The following is a 6165-nucleotide window of genomic DNA, read 5'->3' as shown; positions in this document are numbered from 1 at the left end:
CTAGACAGGAGAGGGCTAGAGAGGAGATGGCTAGACAGGAGAGGGCTAGAGAGGAGATGGCTAGACAGGAGAGGACTAGAGAGGAGATGGCTAGAGAGACTTTTGAGAACTAAATAACTGAATAATCTTGAGAGTGAGGATAATTCCAGGGCTTGATTCCAGAATTTCGCAGAAACTCCGATTTTTCACTTAAAATGTCTGCCAAACAAAAACCATTGACTTTCAAAGTTTAACAAACCATACAACTCTATGCACAAGGACTACTTTGAACAATTTACACTGAAAATTTAACAAAAACACATTTACTGGAAGAACTATGCAGACGCAAAGGTTAAATAAAAAGTTAAATCTCAGTTTTTTATGTGTCCATGTTTTCCAACAACTGTTAAATATGTACTTTGGATTAAGATTGAAATATTTCGGCAGAAAGAACGTCAGCCATAACATGTCACCTTGACTTAGAAAAATAATTATTGGTTATTGAACTACGGTAAGTGGATTTACACCCGGTACCGGAATTGCGATAAAGGAATTTCATTATACAGAGCTTTCGGAAAGGATTCAGACCCCTGCCACTTGTTCCACGTTTTGTTACGTTACAGCCTCATTCTAAAATAATAAATCATAATAATTACTCTAAAATGGATGAAATGACTGCAAGCTCAGCCTAAATAAATAGAAAATTGTGTATTAATCCTGAGTGTGCGGAGACTCCTTCAGATATGAACATACTACAATTCAGAAACATTTCTTTATACAGTATGTTATTACCAGGCCAGTGTCCGGTGTTAATGTCTTTATACAGTATGTTATTACCAGGCCAGTGTCCGGTGTTAATGTCTTTATACAGTATGTTATTACCAGGCCAGTGTCCGGTGTCTTTATACAGTATGTTATTACCAGGCCAGTGTCCGGTGTAAATGTCTTTATACAGTATGTTATTACCAGGCCAGTGTCCGGTGTAAATGTCTTTATACAGTATGTTATTACCAGGCCAGTGTCCGGTGTAGCAAACGCTTGAATATCTGTGAGACATCTTGACTGGAAAGGCAGTCTGACATTATAGACATTTGAAAAAGTGATCTCCCTACAGAAATGTTGAACCGTGGAGAAATCAATAGTAGAATGCAAGGTATGTGAAAATCAATCAGAACCTTTCAAGACGTGAATATATCAGATCCATTATTGATCAGCTCAGATGAGAGTGCATGGGTAATAGTTTAAACGGCGATATTTTAGTTTAAAAGGCATACGGCCATTTTGTAGTCCTTGTCTTTGGCCTTTCCAGTGAGGTTTCTAGCCAAGCAGGCCCCATCTCTCCTATTGTTCTGCAGCAGAGATGAGAGCCAAGCAGGCCCCATCTCTCCTATTGTTCTGCAGCAGAGATGAGAGCCAACAGGCCCCATCTCTTCTCCTATTGTTCTGCAGCAGAGATGAGAAAGCCAAGCAGCCCCATTCCTCTCCTATTGTTCTGCACAGAGTGAGAGTCATAGCAGGCCCCATCTCTCCTATTGTTCTGCAGCAGATGTATGAGAGCCGGACAGTCAGCCCCTCTCTCCTAATTGTGTTCTGCAGCAGAGATGAATGCGGCAAGCTAGAGGCCTCCATCTCTCCTATTAGTTTCTGCACGCAGAGATCGAGAGACAAGCCAGGTCCCCATCTTCTGGTCCCTATTGTTTCTGCTGGCAGAGTTGGAGTCCAAGCAGGCCCTCCCTTTTCATGCTACAATGACCAGTGCAGGCATTCTGCTCTTTCTTGCACAGAGATAGAGCAGAAGGTCATTCTGTCTGAGCAGCGAGAGCCAGCCCAGCCATCTTCCTATTTGTTCTGCAGCAGCAGATGAGGAGTCAAGCAGGCCCCATTCCCTCTCTCTCCTATTGTTCTGCAGCAGAGATGAAGAGCAAGCCAGGGCCCATCTCTCCTTATTGATATCTGCACGCAGAGATGAGAGTCAAGCAGGCCCCATTTCTCCTATTGTTTTGCAGCAGAGATGAGAGCACAAGGCAGGACCCTCATCTCTCCTATTTGCATTCTGCAGCAGAGATGCCAGAGCCCACCTCTACTGAGCAGAATAGAGCCACACTTCCATCTCTCCTATTGTTCTGCAGCAGAAGAGTGGATGAGAGTCAAGCAGGCCCTTCGAAGTCTCTCTATATTATTCTTGCAGCACAGAGATGAGAGCTCAAGGCAGCGCCCGATCTCTTCGCTATTGTTCTGCGCATAGAGAAGATGAGAGCCAGCATGCCCCATACTTCTCCTTATTGTTCTTGCCGCACGTTAGATGAGAGCAAGCAGCTGCCCATCTCCTCCTATTTGATATCTGCAGCACGAAGATGTGAGAGCCAAGCAGGCCTTCCATCTCTCCTATTGTTCTGCCAGCAGAAGATGAGAGCCAAGAGAGCCCCATCTCTCCTATTGTTCGTGCGGAGCAGAGATGAGAGCCGCACAAGCAGGCACCATCTTACTACTTGTTCTGCAGCGAGATGAGAGCCAAGCAGGCCCCATTCTCCTATTGTTCCATGAAGGTGAGGCGCCAGTCCCTTGAGTGTTGAGAGTGAGAGCAGAGCCAAGCAGGCCCCATCTCTCCTATTGTTCTTGCAGCAGAGATGAGAGCCAAGCAGCCCCATCTCTCCTATTGTTCTGCAGCAGAGATGAGAGCCAATGCAGGCCCCATCTCTTCCTATGAGTGGTCATGCCAGCAGAGATGGAGAGTCAAGCGAGGCCCCATCTCCTCTATTGTTGCTGCAGTTGCAGAGATGAGAGACCAGAGCCCATCTTCTCTAGTTTCGCCAAAGCCAAGCACCATCTTCTCTATTTGTTCTGGCAGGCAGAGAGTTAAGGAGAGCCAAGCAGGCCCCATCTCTTCCTATTGTTTTTTCTGGCAGTCAAGTATGAGAGCCTCAAGGCACTAAGCCTCCAGCTCTCCTATTGTTCTTGGCAGAGAGATGAGAGCGAAGGCAGGCCGCCATCTCTCTCTATTGTTCTGTCAGCAGAGCATAGAGCAGCCAAGATAGCCCCATCATTCTCCTATTGTTCTGCAGCAGAGATGAGAGTCCAAGACAGGCTCCCATCTCTCCTATTGTTTGCAGCAGAGATGAGAGTCAAGCAGAGCCCCATCTCTCCTATTGTTCTGCAGCAGAGACTGAGAGCACAGCAGCCCCCCATCTCTCCTATTGCTTCTGCAGCAGGCAGATGATGAGAGCGCAAGGCAGGCCCGCATCTCTCTATATCGTTTCTGCAGCAAGTCGAGATTGAGAGTCAATAGCAGGCCCTCTCTCTCCTATTGTTCTTGCAGGCAGAGATGAGAGTCAAGCAGGCCCCATCTCTCCTTATTTGTTCTGCCCAGCCAGGATGTGAAGAGCCAAACAGGCCCCATTCTCTCTATTGTTCTTGCAGTGCAAGAGATGAGAGGCCAAGCAAGGCCCATCTCTCCTATTGTTCTGGCAGCAGAGATAGAGCACCATGCGAGCCAGGCTCCCACTACTCCTATTTGTTCTGCGCTAGAGATGAGAGTCCAAGCAAGTGCCCCATCTCTCCTATTGTTCTGCACAGCAGAGATGAGAGCCAAGCTTTATAGGCCCATTCTCCCTATTGTTCTGCAGCAGAGATGACGAGCCAAGCAGGCCCATCTCTCCTATTTGTTCTGCAGCAGAAGATGAGAGCCAGCAGCCCACCCTATGCTCAGCGAGATGAAGCCAAGGCCCCCATCTCTCCTAATTAGTTCTGCAGTCAGAGATGAGCGCCCAGAGCCCCATCCTCCTATTGTTCTGGCAGCAGAGCATGGAGTCAACAGGGCCCCATCTCTCCTATTTGGGGTTCTGCGCAAGTGCAGAGATGAGAGTCAACATTAAGGTGTTGTAGAATAAGCAGACTGGATATTCCTTTGATATGTGTTGTGTCCTTGGTCCTTCCAAGGGAAGGTTTTTCCCACTCTTCTGGAACAAGTATATGAAGTTTTTTAGCCTCTCAAGTAAGTGTTTTCTCTCCTTTACGATTGGTAAATCCTATTTTAATTCTCCTCAATCAAATCTACAACACAAACGCCATAATAACAAAAAAACGACCTTATTTGACATAGAGTTATTCAGACTTAGGAGTCCAGAAGAAGGACTGGCCACACCCTTCATAGCCCTGGCGTTCCTCTTCTAGGTTTTCTTCCTAGGTTTTGCCTTTTCTAGGGAGTTTTTCAACCTAGCCACGTGCTTCTAACCTGCAATTGCTGCTGTTTGGGTTTAGGCTGGGTTTCTGTACAAGCACTTCGAGATATTAGCTGATGTTACGAAGGGCTTATAAAATAAACTTGATTTGAATTGATTTGATTTATACCTTTGGAGTACACGAGCTTGTGGTTTATAATTCAATTAGAATTTGGGCCATGATTGTAAAGGCACACACTGAATCCTCTATATAGATCCCAACATGGTTGACAGTGCATGTCAGAGCAAAAAACAAGCCATGAGGTTTGAAGGAATTATGCGCGTAGAGCTGCCGAGACAGGGGATTGTGATCGTAGGGCATAGCATCTGGAGAAGGTTACTAAGTAGTGTTACTATGTACTGTGTGCTGTTATTACTCAACTGACGAAGGAGTAATTAGCGACATGACGGATTGATAAAGTCTTCGGAGAGTATACTACTAAAATGAGAGAAGATATTACTAGAATCTGAGAGAGTTATTAACTAAACTGAGAGAAGTCATTACTAAAACTGCAGAGAGATTTACGAGGATCATACATGAGAGAGTGTTTACTAGACTGAGAGATTTACTTAATTACTACTGAGAGAGTATCTACTTAATCTGAGATAGTATTACTAACCCCTGAGGAGTTATTACTACACCTGAGAGGAATATTACTCAAACTGAGAGAGTATTACTTAGAAACTGAGAGGTGTTACATAAACGGAAAGAGAGAGTATTACTTCAACTGACGAACGTTAATACTCAACTGAGAGAGTAGTTACTACAATGAGAGAGTATACTACGCGATGAGATTATTACTCAAAGCTGAAGGCGATGTATTACTAAACGGAGAGAGTATTACTAAACTACAGGAGAGAGTGCTTACGTAGACTGAGAGAGTATTACTTACAATCTGAGAGAGTATTACTCAACTGATGGAGATTATTACTAAACTGAGAGCAGGTATTACTAAACGTGACCTGAGTATTACTCAACTGAGAAGAGTGTTACTAGACTGAGAGAATATATCCCAATGGAGGAGTATTACTAAACTGAGAGATATTATAAACTGAGAGAGTATTACTAATACCTGGAACAAAGGAGAGAGCTGTTATTCTAAACTGCAGAGAATATTTTACTGGAACTGAGAGAGAAATTACTGAAACTGAGAGAGCTGTAGGAAAATATTACTAAAACGGTGAGAGAATATAAACTAAACTAGGTTAATGAGAGAGTATAATAAACTGAAGTATCTACTGAAAAGACGGGTTTACTTTAACTAAGTAAGATACTAATTGAGAGAGCATTGGCTAAAGACTGAGGTGAGTATTACTACTACACTCGAGAGATTGTTTACGAGATATATTACTAAACTGAGAGGAAAAAGTATTACTTAACCCACTGACGGAGAATTTATTTACTTAGTACAACGTGAGAAGTTATACTAAAAACTGAGATAATAGTTACTAAACTAGAGAGGTATAGTCTAAACAGCAGAGCTGAGAGAATATACAAATATAAACCGAAGAGAATATTATTAAACTGGAGAGAGGTATTACTTTAAACTGAGGGGAGTATTTACTAAACCGGAGAGGAGAGTATTACTAAACCTGAGAGGAGTATTACTAAGAGCCAGAGCGGAGAAATCTATACTAAATTAGGTGAGAGTATTATAAACTGAGACGATAGTCACGGTCATAAACTAATCCCGAGAGATAGGTGCATTAGTCCATAAAACTAGAGGGGTGTTGATATCGTAAACTGAGAGATTATTACTCAACTGAGAAGTAAATACTCAGACTAAGAAGAACGGAGTATGAGTAGTTACTCAACTGTACGAGAGTATTACTCACGTGAGAGATTATTACTCAACCGAGCGAGTATTACTAAACAGAGAGAGCTATTTACTAAACTGAGTGAGGAAGTTGTTACTAGACTGGAGAGTATACTCAACTGAGAGAGTATACTAAACTGAGAATATTACTA

Source organism: Salvelinus sp. IW2-2015, unplaced genomic scaffold, assembly GCF_002910315.2.
Source record: "Salvelinus sp. IW2-2015 unplaced genomic scaffold, ASM291031v2 Un_scaffold2392, whole genome shotgun sequence".
Taxonomy (NCBI): Eukaryota; Metazoa; Chordata; class Actinopteri; order Salmoniformes; family Salmonidae; genus Salvelinus; species Salvelinus sp. IW2-2015.
This window is presented reverse-complemented; position numbering follows the sequence as displayed.